At 48.9% G+C, this 18,010-nt stretch overlaps 1 protein-coding gene across 19 annotated transcripts in view; it reads right to left on the reverse strand.

The window, feature by feature from the left end:
• Positions 1-18,010, reverse strand: part of PTPRS (protein tyrosine phosphatase, receptor type, S) — a 219,816-nt gene that overhangs the window by 125,562 nt on the left and 76,244 nt on the right. The window contains exon 1 of one of the 19 annotated variants that reach the window (XM_014952824.1): positions 17,380-17,397. The exons of the other annotated variants lie outside the window; for them this stretch is intronic. The gene's annotated coding sequence lies outside the window, so the exon portion shown is untranslated. Of the gene's footprint in view, positions 1-17,379; positions 17,398-18,010 lie in introns of those variants that run through there. 19 annotated transcript variants of the gene reach the window in all.

Below are 18,010 nucleotides of genomic sequence, written 5' to 3' on the forward strand. Positions count from 1 at the left end.
AAGGTATTGGCAAACTACCCCAAAACCACTTCCCAGCAGAAGCACCAGCCTGGACACAGCGCCCCAGCACAAGAGACGGAGCTGACGAGTTCCAATCCCAGCTCCATCACCCCGTGTCCTTGGGCAAACCATTTTGCCTTTCAGCACACTGGTTTCCACATCCTTCCCAGTAATTAAGCCCTTCATCGCCTGCTCTCGCTCTGTGCCCGCGGGCTCTGCACGAACGCCCTGCCAGCCCGAAGCCACGCGGCGTGGAGGAAAGCTCTGCCATCCCCTCTCCCCCCTCGACGTGCACCTTTGCCAACGGTTCAGCCAAACCAAGGCAAATCCCCAGTGAAAACACTTAATTTCAATTAAGAAACCCGCTCCACGCAAACCCAGGGCTGGCACGGTTTTAGCATGAGCTTGTTAGAGCATCGCCCAGAAGCCAAAGTACATACAGAGTTCCCATGAGCGAGGCAGTGAGTGAAAAGCCAAGGGACCCCACAAGTTTTGCCTTTACTTGTTAATTTGCATGAAAAATCTAAGTCTGCTCTGATATAACCTTCTCTTGAGATTGCTCGGCCCATACACAGCCTCCAAGTAACCAGTAAAGCACCTGAAGGAGAAAAAGGCAGCACCCACAGAGCGCTCGGTGCTAACTTCAGTAAATGCACAGCTTCCTCAGCTCCTCTTGGCTTTGTGATCCAGGTCTGTACATCACTCAGCACCCTAGTGCTGCTGCTGCTGCTGCAACCAGCGCCAGAAAACCTCCTGAAAACTCACTTTTACTGCTTGAAGTGCCAGCAGCCCTCTCTCTGCTGGAGCAGTCCTCGTCGCCATCCCTGGAGATGCTCTGATGGGGTCCAACACCAGGAGGGGAGGCTTGAAAGATCCTCCAGCACAGGGGAGGCTGAAGAATACTCTTCTTCCTCCAACTTCAGGGTGTTTTTACATGCCCTCGAATACACCAAAGTAATCCTTCCCAGTCAGAGACTGAATGGCTCCAGCAGAAGAAGGACTGAAGCTCCTGGAGGCAGGACCCTCAGGTTGATGAGTCTGGAGGTGCCTCCCTGGGAGCCCTGATGGTGCTGAGCATCCAGGCCTTTAAAGGAGTCACTAGTTTGGCTTAAACGTGGGTCCGAGCAATGGGTTTTATGGGTCTATCCCTGGTGCCTCTGCAAAGCTGTGCGGACACATTTACAACACATCCAACCAGGAATCTGGTGTTCAGGTTCTGAAGTGATTAGAGGAGGGGTCTAACCAGGACTCTTCTGTGTTTGTTTTCTGTGTTTTTCATTTCGGCCTCTTACACAATATTTACAAGGGAAAGAAGTGTCTGAAGAAGCAGCTTAAAAACACATGCATTTTTGTAAATCCTCCCACTTCCAAGATTGTATCAACAAAAGAAAGGAGGAGGAAGAAAAAACATAAATAGGAGTTTCGCATTGACAGGGACCCTTTGAACAATTTTCAAAGAGCTCTACTACCAGCTCTCCTATTTGATTTTGTTTTTTCAGAGTATCTACAAGCGTGTTCTCTCCATGTACCAAGTGACTCCAGCAGTTCAGGTCCCTTTTCTAAACTGTTCCTTGAAGAAAGCACCCCTGGGTCAGCGGGTTCCACAACAACCACTTCAGATGTCTGCCCAGGACCATGGCTTTGCTGGGATCTATTCTAGGTTTGTTCAAGAGGGACCACATGGATGACGGATCATACATCGATGCTGAAAATCCAGGAGGTATTCCCAGCCCAGCTGTGGATCTGTAGGGGCTGTTTCCCTTCAAGGCAGAGGTTTTCTTCCACCAAGGGTATCCAGCATGGGGAGGAGCTGAGCCCTTCTTTTGGGTGGGATCATTATGAGTGAAAGCAAGTAGAAATCTTGAGCATATACCAAACTTTGCCAGTTAGAAACATTTAAGGCATCAGAGCCTTTTGCTGGATGCCATAACCTTATTTTTAAATTATCCTTTCCAGGTATTGACCTACTACACCCAGGGACAGGTAAAGCAAGAGCCCCCAGCCCCCATCACAATCACACTGCAAAGACCAAGGAGAAATCACCCCTTAAAATCAGTCATCCAGTCCTGAACCAAACAATCTGTGCATTATCAAAGCCAGGAAATCCTTCATTTATTAACCCAAATCTACAGCCAAGAATTTCACACACAATCTTTGTGGTGCAAATTAATCCACCAGGCCATAAAGGGGGGGTCTTCTCCCTGTTAACAGCTTTGTCCCACTGACAGCAACCCATCAGCTGCAGCCTCACCTCATCCAGCCAGACCGTTTGGAAAAGAGCTGCTGTAGAACACAGGCCCCTCTTCTAAGCAATGTTCAGTCAATACCATCATCCTCTCTCTTTGCAGGAAACAAACAGCCCATAATTCTAGCTCCTGTGTGGCACAGACAGCTCTGGGCAGGGGTAACTGCAGAAAAAAAGCACCCGCTGTCTGATCTGAAGGACGCACGTTGCCCTGGAGGTGTTATCTCCCATCCCTTGCTTGACTTCTCCACCTCCAACAGAAAACTAAGCCTGAAAAGGTGAAGGAAAAAGGTGGTTTCTCAAGCCCAGGATTTGGGACTCTGTGGAAAACAAAAGGCTGGGGCAAATCACCCAGAAGCCAGGCAGAGGAAAGCAAGAAAGAAAACGGTTTGTTTTCAGGGAAGCTCACTCCCAACGTGACTGCACCAGAACCTCCATGCCCTTCTCTCTCTTCCTGAAGCTAATTTCAAGGCGAAGGTTGATGTAATGCCTGCAGATCTTCCCCTCCAGCCTCAGAAAAAGAAAAAAAAATATTTAAAAGATCAACCTGCATGAAAGGCAGCCCTGGGACCTGCAGAGCTGACGCTGCAAGTGACAGAAAAGTCCAAGGGACAATCAAGTTTCTGATTATGATGGGAAAGAAGAACCGCATATACATGAGCACAAACCATAAATAAACAGGGAATAAATCCCATGGATATGGTGACAGGAGCCCCCAGACAGACCTTTACAAATTGCCTTTTACAAGTAAATAACATTATGTCAGGGTTTATGGGCTTCCCTGAGATGGGCATGGGCCGCGCTGGAAATACTGCGAGAGCATCAATTCGGGAAAAGGCAAAATCATAAGGATTTTCTTGGTGCCCACAACGTGACTGCTCTGAAACAGCAAGAAGAGATGAGGAAGAGGAAAGAAATATACGGGAAGCGCTGCTGGAGATGGTCATTTTCCACCAGACATCATACCAAAGGGTCAGGGAAACCCACATGAATCAGATCCCCACTTTACCCTTCCCTCGGTGAACACACAGCCCAGATCGTTCTGCCTCAGTTTCCCCCCTGTGCTACATGAATAGAGCGTGCTGAAGAGCTGTTTAACAATACCAAGTATCTAATTCACTGAAGATGTTTAAGTGCCTCGAGATTTCTGAAGGAGCTGCTATAGGGAAGGCATTAATTTAAATATCTAGTGGCATAGAACATAATGCCAGGCAGATTTTCTCCCATTCTTTTATAATAGCTTAATAATCCTCAAAATAGTTTCATTGTTAATACTCCTGTTGTGTATTTTATTAGGGCTTTTTAGATTGTAAAGTAAGGTAAACACTCCACATTTCTCTAGCACCTACCAAAGCGCTTCTCAGAAATAATTACTTAAGCTTCTCAAACACCCGTGGGGGGACCCTTCCTATTTAGACACGAGTGCATCATCCCCTTCGCATCCAAAGCCACCCGAGATTCTCTGAGGCTGAACGGCAGCAAAACGCACTCTTTTCCCTCCTCCCACAGATTTTCATTACTAGTTATTGTCTCCTCTCCTTTAAAGATCCCCCAATTATTCTGAACAGAAGGAGCAGCTCCCCGGGCCCTCCCACCACCCACAGCCCTGCAGATGCGGAGGCGCCAACGCTCAGGGCAGGGGCTGCTCTGGTCCATGGAGCCGTCGGTCCAGGCAGGGCATCGACTCCTGACCCCCAGCAAAGGGCTGCAGAGGAACGGCCACGGGCAGACAGTGACACATCTTCCATCAGCAGAGGAAGGAGACAGCAATTTATTGGGTTTTTTTTAAGCTATGAAACCCCTGTGGCTATTAAAGGCTGTCCATACCCAAACAGAGCAGGGTACGCATCCCCTTTTCCTTCTGCTCCCAATGGTCCTGGAGCTTCCCACCTTTGCATCCCCGGAACAAGCCCACTGTTGCATTTATTGTAGAGTCCACAATGTTTTCTCTATCTGCCACCATACTCATTATCCCCACCCCAAAGATGGGGAACAGAAGGACCAGCAGCTTGTCCAAACCCATGGGAGATCCCTCGTGGCATAAGGACGAGACTGAGGCTCAACTTCAAACCTGAGTTTAACCCACTATTATACTCTTTTTGGGTCAAGTTTGAGCTGTTTGCACTTGCAAACTGGGAGGCCCAGTGACCGACATGGTGATCTTCCAGGAGAACCAGGCTTAGCTAGAAAAGACAAAAGAAAAGCTATCATGCCATCAATTAGCAAACCAGTCTGAAAAGCACAGGGACACCAATGCTACAGCAGGAGAGGAATGAGAAATGTTTCATTTGTAGGTATCTCAGCCTGAGGAAGGAGAAAAAGAAAAAAAAAAGAAAGTGTCTTATTTGGCCCTCTTGGGGGAAAAAAAATATAAAAGAGTAAAGTCTTCCAAGGTCTACACTGAAAATCACCCTCCCCCCAAGAAAATATACAGAAAGAAAAATGCAAGATCAGCTAGAGTTACTGATGGAGAGGCTCCAGGGTATAGCCAGTTACTGAAGTTTTGCAACATAAAGCTTAAATTATTTATTATTATTATTATTTTTCTAGAAGAAGAGAGGAACAACGCATCTCCTTCCTCAAAAGTTAACAACTGTGCGACATCATCTCTGCATTGTCTCCCTGTTTTATCGCCACAGCACAGCGCTGAGCAGATTCCACCCCAGGGCAGACACAAAACCACAGGGCCACGGTTTCTAATTATACCCTCTATTCTCAGGGAAATGGTTTATTTATTAGCTCTTTGAGCTTCCCTTTCATTCATTCTCAGTCCCAGTCCCGGCAGCGAGGGGCTCTCGACAAGAGGAAATTTATTAGGTTTTCTCTATTCTCCACCTTCCCGGCTCCACGCTCTCCCACCCAGCCTCTCCCTCCTCTCCCCATTCAGCGTTACAGGCAGCCTCATCACTTTTAATTCAATAACTTGCAGTATAATTACTCCGTAATAACACTATTATCTTAACATTTACTCAGCAGCTGTGATCCCCTTACAGCAAGGCGAGGAGGGAGAGGAGATGGGATTCTCCGGGGAGAAGCGATGGGGAGAGCCGCCTTTCTGCGGGAGAAAGACCCAAAAATAAACCCCAGCCGGAGATGGAGATGCCACGGGGAGGAAGAAGAGAGCGGGGTGAGGGACGAGGTGCTGTGCCTGCAGCCCTGCCCCTCCATTTTACCTCCCTTTCATCAGAATCTGGCAGGTTTTGCAGGCAGAGGAGAGACCGAAGGGACGCGGCGTACGCACAGCCCCGGGTCTGCAATGCCATGGAAGCCATTTAAATAAACACCGTGCTCCTCAATCTCCCTAAAACCCCCCTGCCATCAGGTAAATGGACTAAAAATGGGGTAGGCAAGAGCAAAAAGCCCACTGAAGGAGACAAATGTGCTCTATGCTACAGGAAACGGCACCATCTCCTGCAAAAGTCATCTATTTAAATATAAATATTAAGCACTTACACATTATCCCAGCTATCACTCATTATAAAGACGGGTTTTAATTTTTACCCCAGAAACCCCTCAGAAAATAAAGGGTTTCCACATTTCACAACAGCACATTAGGTAAATAGGGTAAGCAATTCTTCTAAAGCCGTCGACTAAAACTCAAATAACTTGTGCAGCAAATGAGGCGGGGAACAGCCTATTAAATATCAGACAGGACCAACTCCACGCTTGCCTAGAAAGGCAGAATTTCAGCCTACAAGCCTTACCTAGCCCTTACAAAGAGCTCGGGTGTTGGCACCTTTTGCCTCCTTGCTGCGGTTTTATTTTCTATGCTATTCAAACAAACAAGCCCACTGCATATTTAGGCAGAAATGTTCCTACACGCACCATAGAAAGAGCAAGTTGCTACAGCCCCTGCTTAAGCCAACACGATTTTGAAGCCTTCAAGGTGAGGCCAGGTTCATGCAGATATCAGATCCTGAAATCACACCCGAAACTCAGCACAAATCCCGGCGTTACAGAATAATTCACACTCGAACCTATCTGTTTCATACACACGCTGCAGCGCCGGGGTAAACACAGTTTATTTTGATTGATTATCCGTTGTGTAATGCAGAGCTATAATTCCATCAAGCCATCAAAGCGATTTGGCAATTATATAAATCATGGGAGGAACGTGCGAAAGGTTTGTCGTTAGAAACTCAAAATGGAATTTCCTTGTATTATATTGCTGCATATTGGCTCGTTTTTTAATAATACACAGCCAGATTATTTTGGTTTCAAATTTGTTTACATGCCTCTCTCATATACCAATTCACTGGTTACTGCCGATGACAGATCACATCAACCTTAATAAGACATTTTATGCTCTCTTCCACTCTACAGGAAATTTCCAAAGCAAACTGAGATCGAAATGAAGGTGGTGAGATGAAAATCACAGCCCGTGCCAGATAAACCAACCCCTTCAAAAGGGCTGAACCTCAATAATCCCACCCGTAAGTCACAGAGAAGAGGAGACTTCCCACCTTCAGCCGGGTATGATGAAGGATGCTACGAGGAGCCCTTGGTACAGCTCAGGTTTCATTATCAGAAGAGGAGACTTCCCACCTTCAGCTGGGATATGATGAAGGATGCTACGGGGAGCCCTTGGTACAGCTCAGGTTTCATTATTTATAAGATCATATAAAGCCTTTACTGCTGAATAGATCTTGTGTGCAGCCCTAATTCTATGTATATGCATTATCCTAATTACATCTGCAATAAAGTAAATAAGACAGTTTATGATGCAATATCCAGACGAGTATCGAGTTTTTACACCTATTTAGCTCAAATTTAGTAGAAGTGACAACCCCAAGCTCTAGGACTTTCCTGATGAAAGCAGCTGCTTTAGGAAGTTTAACACCTTGTATATTCCCTCCTCGTTCCTCTCCTACGTGTCTGCGATCCCAAGCGCTGGGGCAGAGGAAAGCCCTTGAAGAATTCCCCAAAGCTCATCCTTTCTCCCAGTTCAGATGAGGAGCAAATCCCAAAATCTGGGCAAAACACACCAAACTCGGAGCCTCACTGATGGCAGGTGTCAGGGGGCTCTGGCTCGACCGTATCTGCTGTTCTCAGCTGCAGAGACCGTCCCTGTCTGAGACGCACCCCAGCTCCTGCGGTAAAAGAAAAATCACTACAGATTTGTAAGAATTGATGGCAAAGCTCCCCTTGACTTCAGCAAAGAGCAGATTTCATCTCACTGCTCCGCTCTCCCAGCCCAGCAGGGAGCTGCACAGGGAGAACACCACTGAAGTCACTGGGATTATTTGCCTTTTTTTTTTTTCCCGACTTCGGCAAAGAGCAGATTTCATCTCCCCGCTCCGCTCTCCCAGCCCAGCAGGGAGCTGCACAGGGAGAACACCACTGAAGTCACTGGGATTATTTGCCTTTTTTTTTTTCCCTTTAAAGATAAAAATAAATCCAACCACTCTGCTTGAATTGTGGGTCCTAAATCAGTATTTATAATCTGTCTTTTTGAGGTTTTTTTGGGGGGGAAAAAAGGAAAGCAAAAGCCACGCTGAGCTGTGCACTGAAAAGCCACCCAAGATAAACCGGAGAAGCACTAAACATTGTGCCATTAAGTGAGAAAAAGACCACAACTTTGATGTGACACTTGGCTGTTTGCTGGCACTATAAACAATTGCACACTAAAAAAGTTTGTTAAATGCTCCATAAACTTTTAACACATTGCTGAAACACTTCAAACCAGGAATTTTATTTGGCTATCCACAAAACTCTGCTTCCTAACAGGCAAAGAACAGCAAATGTGTATTTTTCTCTAGAAATTACAGTCATGATTTAATTTCTAGAGTTCCAAACAGTGACATTAATACAGGTAGATTTAAGAATTCCCTGAGAAAACAGCACCCGTGCCACGTTTGCTCTCGGAGGACAGCTGAAGCCTCAAACAGTGATCAATTCTTTGGGGTTCATCCCTCCTCTGATACCTCTGACCTTTATATTTTGAGAAACAACCAACTCCTGGACGTGGGGCAGCACCAGGAGAGCAGAGAAGCACGAGAAGAGCTCCCTGAAAAAGCAAACAGGAAGGAAAAGAGCAGAGAGGAGCCCGTGCTTCATCTTTTCTACGTATTTGCCTAGACTTGCATTGCCAAAGCCATTCCAGGAGATCTAAGCCAGGGTATCAGCCAAGAAGCAAAACTAATCTTTACAAAAAATCCCCGAATGTTTTAATATTAATGCTCATTCCTCACCACAAAGAAAACAGGACCTTTCTTATGATTTTGCCATTTTCTCCCCAAAGCAGGAGGGAAGACAATCAAGTCCCTAAAGGGGGCCAACAAGGTGTGAAGCACCACATGAGCCACCCACATCTTCCCATCATCTCGATCTCCATCACAATTTCCCACTGGACCTGAGACACTTTCCAAAGGAAATTTTTGTCCAATGAAACCTGTTCTCCCCAAAGCAGGAGGGAAGACAATCAAGTCCCTAAAGGGGGCCAACAAGGTGTGAAGCACCACATGAGCCACCCACATCTCCTCATCACCTCTATCTCCATCACAATTTCCCACCGGACCCGAGACACTTTCCAAAGGAAATTTTTGTCCAATGAAACCTGCTGAAAAACCTAAAATCCACCAGCTGGCTTAAGCATCATTGGCTTTGCATAAAACCTAAAGCCACTTTTAACATGTCACTCATCTTCCCTATTAAGCCTAATGGAAACTGTGGGGCTTGGCTGCCCGCTCAGGGACAGGCACAGATTTGGATGAGAAGCCCAGAGACAGAGATGGACCAATATCAACCCTACACCCCACATCCCTCCCACACCAACCCTACTCCTCGCATCCCTCCCACACCAACCCTACCCCCTGCATCCCTCCCACACCAACCCTATGCCCCCCATCCAACCCTACCCCCTGCATCCCTCCCACACCAACCCTACATCCCCCATCCCTCCCACACCAACCCTACCCCCCGCATCCCTCCCACACCACCCCTAATCCTCGCATCCCTCCCACACCAACCCTACTCCCCGCATCCCTCCCACACCAACTCTACACCCCCCATCCCTTCCACACCAACCCTACACCCGCATCCCTCCCACACCAACCCTACACCCCACGTCCCTCCCACACCAACCCTACGCCCTGCATTCCTCCAACACCAACCCTACCACCTTCATTCCTCCAACACCAACCCTACGCCCCCATCCCTCCCACACCAACCCTACACCCACATCCCTCCCACACCAACCTTACCCCCTGCATCCCTCCCACACCAACCCTACACCCCGCGTCCCTCCCACACCAACCCTACTCCCCCCATCCCTCCCACACCAACCCTAATCCTCGCATCCCTCCCACACCAACCCTACACCCTGTATCCCTGCACTTGCACCCTGAGACCATGGATGCACGGGACTGTCCTTCCCACACCAACCCTACACCTGCATCCCTGCATCCCTGTGCTTGCACCCTGAGACCATGGATGCACGGGACAGAGGAGGGTACAGCCACACATCCTCCCAGCCCAGCCCCGTAAAACCTCCCCAGTGCCATTGCAATTTTCTACTGGTTTATAGCAAGCAGTTACTCCAGCGCTGGCACAAGGGAGAAGCGGGGAGAGAAATTCATTTTGAATCACAACTATACCTGGGGCTAAATCATTCGGATGGTGCAATTTACACATTCCCACCTCTCAGGGCAGTGCATAAAGCACCGTGTGGGCCCATCATTCATTCCAGGATATTGCTCTGGACCGCGCTGTCAAGCAAGTGTTTCATGGCACACGGGCACGGCTTGCTGCGAGGAACCAGCCGTACTTAGTGCTTCGTGTGACGCTGCACCTTCGTTAAGAGAAATGGACTCCTGGTAATGGACTAACAATTCCTTCCCCTCCAGGAAGGCAGCGCTGCAACCATCAAACACGTCAGGCTGGAGGTACCGGTGATTCATCCACTCCAGCACACCATCGCCGGCAGCACCCAAAGGCAGATGCTTCAGAGGAATTACCTGCCTGGGTGAAGATTTTTCCTAGCCCCAAGCCACCGCCGCTTGGCAGAGGACCTGAAGCAGGACTGGATCAGTCCTGTGGGGCAGGGACCACAGAGGAGCTGCTGCCTACAGTGTCCTGCAGCATCCGAGACACCAAATCCATTAAGGCTGGAGAAACTGCAGCAAATAGTCAAGTTTTCACTCCTCAACACCTACTTGATGCACTAGGTAGAAGGTGTGGGTGGCATGAAAGCACTCCAAGGACAACAGGACCTGTACAATACTGCAATATAGGGGCTGGGGAGACCAGAGCCTACTGGGGTCCACCTCTGGCAGGAGTTAACCCACCCGAAAAGCCTGGAGCAGCCTGAACTTCTGCAATGTCCCCTCTTGCTCACTCACTTGGGGCTGCAGCCTCCAGCCCCAGCACAAACACCAGCTCTTGCTTAGTGAGATAATCCTTTGAATTCAAGCAGCTCCCGTTTCACAGACCAACACAGCTGTTCACTTTCCGGCACGCACTTTTGCCCTGAGTTCTTCCCTCTTCTCTCCCAAATTCTTCTGCCTTTTGCTCTTTAAGTTCAAATAAAGACATTTCCAGGATGGTAGGTGCACCTTCATCCCTTATTTTTCACTTTCCTTTTTTCAAACCAGTGTTTTAAGGCTTTCCAACTTCACAAACCTTGCAGACACAAGACTTGTTGCACTGCCATGGCCCTTAGCCACTACTTTTTCCAACAGAGAAGAAATCAAAATTTAAAAGGTAGTTCAATAGCCTTGACATTATGGCTAAAGCAACACAAGGAAAGACAAAAGATCTCCCAGTCCAAACCCTTCAACACCTCTCAGCCATCTCTAAATTCTGCAGGACCTCCCTCATCTCAGTCTGCAAATTTCCTTCATTACACGTGAATTTCCTACTCCTCCCTTCTGGATTTCTGCTGGAAAGGGGGGGGAAATGGACCTGTTGGAGCGGGTCCAGAGGAGGCCACAGAGATGTGGGGAGGGCTGGAGCCCCTCTGCTGGGAGGGGGGGCTGAGAGAGTTGGGGGGGTTCAGCCTGGAGAAGAGAAGGCTCTGGGGAGACCTTAGAGCCCCTTCCAGTCCCTAAAGCGGGGTTATGAGAAAGATGGGGACAAACTATTCAGCAGGGCCTGTAGCAATAGGACAAGGGGTAATGGTTTTAAACTAAAAGAGGGTAGGTTTAGATTAGATATAAGGAAGAAATTTTTTACAATGAGGATGGTGAGACACTGGCCCAGGTTGCCCAGAGAGGTGGGAGATGTCCCATCCCTGGAAACATTCCAGGTCAGGCTGGACGGGGCTTTGAGCAATTTGATCTGGTTGAAGATGTCCCCGCTCATGGCAGGGGGGTTGGACTAGATGACCTTTAAAGGTCCCTTCCAACCCAAACTATTCTGTGATTCTAAAAAAATCACTCCTGAGGGCTTATTTAACCACACGGGCAGGGAGGTCCCTGCCCGGCTGGGGCTGTATCTCTGTGCACGATGCCCACGCCTGGCAGGAGCTGTGTGTGGGGCAGGAGCTGCGTGTGGGGCGGCTGCACGTCCCTCCCCACCCGAAACTAATCCAGTCCTCAACAAAACCGATGTTTACGGCACACGCGTGTGCACGTGTAGCCCCAAAACATGAATCAAAGGCCCAAACGTGTCTCCCGGAGAGCCGACCTCCCCACAGCAGCGTTTCCAGGAGGCAAAGCCGGCAGATATTAAATCTTCCGGGCAGGTTTTACACGTGGATTTGATCCTCAAACACGGCGCTAGTCGGAGATTGGATTTCACTGTGACTATTCCTCGAGGTCGCCATTTCGGCCAGTTCCCGGTGGCCCTCGTCACTATGCAAACCCTCCTGCTCTTGCAGGCACACGAGGGACAGGGTATTTCCACCCACGCTGGCACAGAAAGCTCCAGGAAAGGACCGTGCGATGCATCCCAGCGACATCCCCGAGAGGTTGGTCCCACACCGAGAAAAATAGCAATTTTCCCCTTTCCAGGCAAGAGCGTATTGAAATATCTGCCCTTGGGGAAGGCTTTTTAAAAAAAAAAAAACAGCATTTTCTTTCCTACTCCTTTCACTCCATGAGATCAGGGGCAGGAGATATCCCACATCCCCCTCCTCCTGCTCCAGTGGCTCAAAAGCTGCTGATTCCCAGCGCAGCCCATCTGGTGACCACGGGGAAAGTCGGAGGGACGGGGACATGCAAACTACCCAGATCCTGTAACAGAGCATGGGGAGAGGCTGCCGCTTGCTTCCGTAAGTAAAGGATAAAGTTTTAATTTAAGCTGATCTCTGGGGAGAGAAGGAGGTTATTGAATCCATAGGAAGCAGCAGGGAATGAACCAAGTGACCCTGAGGCCAGGCACAAGCAGGCAGGATTCCCAGGGGTTACAAAGCTGGGGGGACAGACCGGCACCAGATTTGCTGTGGATTTTTTTTTTTTTCATCCCCTGCTCCAGACACACACACATTTCCCTTGTGCTGCCTTACAGAGCAAACAAATGTCATTTCTTCGGGAAAGCTGGAAAGACTATTTTCTTCCCAACCCTTCCCCCTCTCCGAATCCCCCCCCCGTCTCTTTGCAGCTTGCAGAAAAGTGCCCCTAATCCCCAAATTCTCCCTCTACCTGCAGCAAGGGCTGAAACCCTACCCGTCCCCTCCCCCAGCCCTCCAACCACACTAATCCATCAAATTCCCTGGCCTTGCAGCCCACCCCCAGCCCCGACAGCAGCAATCCTGGCACCAGATGTCCACTGACAAAGGCAGCGCCAAGCATCAAAAAGCAATCGCCCCGTCGCCCCTGTCCCCATGGGGCCCCTGGGCAAAAAGAGAGTTCAAAGCACCGTAACCCGCCGGCACAGCCGAGCATCCTCCTGCTGCCCAGCATCCTCCTGCTGCCCAGCATCCTCCTGCTGCCCAGCATCCTCCTGCCATGCACACCCCGGGTACCAGCACACCAGAGAGGCCTGGCCTTGCAGCCCACCCCCAGCCCCGACAGCAGCAATCCTGGCACCAGATGTCCACTGACAAAGGCAGCGCCAAGCATCAAAAAGCAATCGCCCCGTCGCCCCTGTCCCCATGGGGCCCCTGGGCAAAAAGAGAGTTCAAAGCACCGTAACCCGCCGGCACAGCCGAGCATCCTCCTGCTGCCCAGCATCCTTCTGCTGCCCAGCATCCTCCTGCCACGCACACCCCGGGTACCAGCACACCAGAGAGGGGCCACATCCCTCACCAGGGACACGGCGACAAAACCCAAACCGCATCCAAGGGGTTGCAATTCCCCCTCTTGGATCAGGGATTTAAAACAGGGGTCACTGATGGAAAATAAAAGGGATTTTTATTTTAAAAAATAAATAAATAAATCAAAACCCAAGCAAGACATCTGTGCTCTGTCCACACGACGGCTGAAGCAGCATTAGCAGCGACTTTGTTTAAATACGACTGTTGCAAACCTCTTCCCGGCATCCTCCTCACCGCCTGCCAGAAGGATTTTGCTAGCCAAACCACGCTCCAGATTAGCCATCTGGATTATCTGTATTTGCTAAACCCGACCGCGAGACCGGCCTTTAAGACACACACCCATCTCCAGGGATTTGCTCGTAGAAAGAAAAGTGGAAAGGGGGAGATAACCTCCACTCCACATCCTCAGTAACTTTTCAAATGCACTGACTTTTTACCCTTTCTTCCCTTTTTTTTTTTCCCCGTTTGCGGGCATTTGGTACTATCGCTCCCGGTATCGGGGCACGCTATTTCCATCAGCCTCCTCTGTCAAGTCCCTCTGGGCAGTTACAGTCTCAACCCCCATCCTTATTTCACAAATGCAATTTCAAGCTTTCCCACATTTCCCGCAGAGAAAGGGGGGAAGCAACGTGCCGGCAGGCACAGAGCGTCCCAACACGGAGCAGGAGGGACAGGCTCTGCACGCAAAAGCCCTGCCTGAAACCCATCCCGAACAAAAAACTGCATTAACGGAGCCAGCTCAAGAGCAAAACCCAATGCCCTGACGAAGAAGAGCAACGCCCCGTTCTCTACAACTAATTATTTGCAACAATCTCCCCGATCGGTTTTTGAAACGGCTCCAGCGAATGGTTTCCCTGATTTGTACGGGAAGAGCATCTCTCTCTCCTCCCACATCCCCAGCATCCCTGGACAAATCCTCACAAAGCTCGAGGTGCCGAGGCCTGGGGGAAATTTGAACTGTCATTTTCTCTATTACACACAGGTTTAGTGCTGCTGTTACAGCATCATTTTATTTATGGTATTACTTCTGTCATTATAACGATCCTACATAAATTCCACATCCCGATTCCGTAACAATACTTGCTGCTATTATAATAATGATCCCATCTGAATGGCACAGGTGCCATTATCAGAAAATCTGTTTGTAATAGAGAATCAACTGTAAAAAGAAGCATTACGCCCAAATGAACTATTTAAGAATTACCATAAACAGGGGGCTGGCCTCAATTCCCTCAGCTGCAACGCGCCGCTTCCTGCCTTATCGTAAATAGAGAGCAAGTTGAAATTAGCAGGTAAGTCATCCTGGGACTTGGGAGCTGCTGCTGAAACCCAAGCACCGTGTGGCTTCCTCACATGAATAAAACCTACCACCACACAGGTTTTCCTAAAGAATTTTTGCAACACACTTACTGAGTGCTAATGAGAGCGAGCACTAATCAGTACGTGGAGAAATTGAAACACGCCCTTACAAACCCGTGAAAGAGTTATCTGTAAATAGGAAGGAAGTCACCTGTGAATGGGAAGAAGTTTCCTTAAAACTCCAAACTTACCCAAGCGCATGAGCTCACGCAAAATTAAGGAGGCAGTGACTTCAGAAATGACACGAGATGCACAGGAAAAATAAAGGTGGTGTAGGGTCCAGTTTGATAGATCTCCATCCCCGAGTCAGCCCGTGCACGTTCACAGCTGTAACATCACCCAGGTGCCTCCTGATTCAGAAGGTTTCTCCTACCACAACAGTTATTCCTCCTCCAAAATAGCTCTGGAAGGGCAGCTGCTCCTTCAAAGAGAGCTTCTAACAGATGTTTTCCCACCGTCAGCATTTGAACAAACACGGTGTCTCACGCCTTCCACAGCCCCTAATTTCACCAGTTCATTCTTCACACCCGCAATCGCAGCATGAAATAAATTCAAATGTAAAAAGATTATGCTTCCCCGGTGCTACAGGACGCGCTGCCACCTCTGCCCAGTCCGACAGCACTGCCTTGTAGGAAAATAAAGTGTAGCTGGGGTTCGAAATCTCTTCAAAGAGAGGGCAGAGGATGACTTGGGGGGAGAGCTAACGGACTCGAGTGCCTTTATCCCCAGGTGACTGGTTAAAAATTCAGCCCAGGTGAGCAGCATCTACAAAGTCGATACCACACAGGGGCTGCAACAGAAGCCAGCGTGAAATGAGTAAGTGGCTTCACTCCAGCTCTTTTGCAGACCAGTGTCAGACAACTTGTCACTCCTACACCTGGCACCACGGGGCAGCCCTCAGAAAAGCAGAGAGGACGGGATGGCGCAACCTCGATTTTCTCCTTTACACCAGCACTGCTGCTCCTTTTTTTGGCCGGCGCCCACACGCAGCAGACAGGGACACTGACTGGAGCAGAAATCAGAGATACCGGGTCTATTCCTGGCCTCGCTGCCGACCTGCTGCAGGAGCCTGGGCAAGCCTTGCTACTGCTTCTGCCTGGGGTTTTTTTTTTGGCCGAACGATCCAACCCGTGGCACCTCGGCGCTTTTCGCTGGTCGACCCTAAAACACTTCACAGAGAGGAGTTACGCATCGCTATTCCCATTTTACAGACAAGGAAGCTAGCAGATTGCCATTTCCCCAAGGCTGTTTTTCTGGCACGCTCCTTAGAGATTAAATCTAGTGAAATAGCTGCGCTGTACAAGAATCTGTACCCACAGGCCAGATTCAACAGCGAGGGTAAAGAGGGTGTTTGAGACTTGCTGTGATCAAGGTTAAGAAACATAATAAAACACCATATCCTGCTTTTCCAGCTCTGCAGGGTAACGAGGGATTTCCTCATATACCTGCTGCAACTGTCACCTTTGCAGGAATTTAGTACCAAGCACCAAATTCACTCTCTGTCTGCACACTGAACCTTCAGACAGTTTATTTTGGTACCTCCACCTCCCAAAAAAATGATACGTGTCTCTTCCAAGTCAAAAGCATAATTGGGCCTTCTCTGCTTTCAACGCCTTTGAAAAAAATCACTGCTTTGCCTTCTGGCTGCAGGAGGAGGTTGCAGAGCAGCCAGGCAGAAGAACAGGAGCCCTGATGCTCCCCCATCTCCACTCCGACTGGCAGAAAGATTTAGAACAAGCGTCCACGCTTCTCCTGGAGGTGACGTACCTCTTGCTGCACTAGGGATCAACGACACGCTCCCAAGATGATAAAAAGATACCGATACCTTCCCTCCTGCTTGGAAGGTTCTCGGAGCAGTAACATGAAAGGATGGCGTTATGGTTTTTACTCCAGGGATGAAAAGTGGAAGAGGGAAGCGCAGCCCTGGAGCTGCCGTCCTCGGTGCAGACCCCTCCTCCAGTGCAGCCCAGTCCCCGGTGTGGGACCACCTCACCCAGCCAGAGCTGCCTCCTGTACCAGCCTTACTCACCCTCCTGGATCCCACATCCCACCACACTCCCCCGTGAGAAGGGAGAGGGCGGCTTGAAAGGCACCAATCAACTCCAGACACTCCTTACGTTAGAGAAAAACGTAAATCACGAAGAAACTGTTAAAATAGCTCCATTAGCTCAAATGCGGATTTTTCACTTCCTCCTTTTGGGTGGAAAAAAAAAAACCCAAACAATAAACCTCAAACAACAGTGTAAGTCTGTAAATAAATATTAGCCTTGTAAAATACCAGGGCTGGGAAGCACCTCTGCAGCCAGAAACAGACCAGGGGCGGATGACAGACCCGCACCTGACCAACACCGCGCCAGTTACGAGAGAAGAGAAATTGCTCAGTGCAGGTGGTTCGTTATTCTCAGAAATTCTCTTTTCAGCAGATGTTTCTCTGTTGCATGTGTGGTGATCCCAGCGTACTCAGATTTGTGACATCTCCTCTGTGAGGTCATCAGGAAGAGGGAATTGAAAGGACAGCGAGATGCTACACAAAGCACAGGCTAGAGAATCCCCCCCCCCTTTTTTTTTTTAAGACACTAACCATAATGTTAATGTTTGAAACTGCTTTTCATACGTAGTAATGATCAGCTTAATCTTCACATTCTTTTCCTTAACTGCAGGGGAGTTGTCCGCCAACGAACGATATAAATTCAAATTTAATTTCAAGTGTTCCTTTAACTGCCTTGAGTCAGACCAGCTGCTGCGAATTCAAAGTTAGAGCCTTGACGTAAAAGTTACCTGCAACATAAAAGTATTTTGCCTTTGCCAGAGCGCGAAAGAAATCATAAAGGGATAAAATATGGCCATTTCTCAGGCAAGTTCCAGCTACACAGTTCCCGTAACAAAATGGAGCATTTCCCCCCCTCCCTTAAGTTTCTAAAATTACATATTTCAGACAAATCTGCATCTCGAGCGGTAGTATAACGGCTAGCAAGCAAGTCATAGAAAACCGAGAAAGCCAGTTATATTTTAATCCTGGGAACCGAGCACAGAAGTTGGGCAATGTTTACAGTGAATTAATTTTGTAAAATGCTCAAAGCCCGTGTCCTGCCCCGAGGTGCGGGGAGCATCGTGCAGGCGACGGCGGGGGACCTGGGCTGCCTTTTACTCATTAACAAATAAAAGGCATTTCCAGTTACGGGGGGGGGGGGGGAAAAAACCCCGGAAGAAAA

The sequence above is a fragment of the Calidris pugnax genome, unplaced genomic scaffold (assembly GCF_001431845.1).
Source record: "Calidris pugnax isolate Ruff unplaced genomic scaffold, ASM143184v1 scaffold199, whole genome shotgun sequence".
Taxonomy (NCBI): Eukaryota; Metazoa; Chordata; class Aves; order Charadriiformes; family Scolopacidae; genus Calidris; species Calidris pugnax.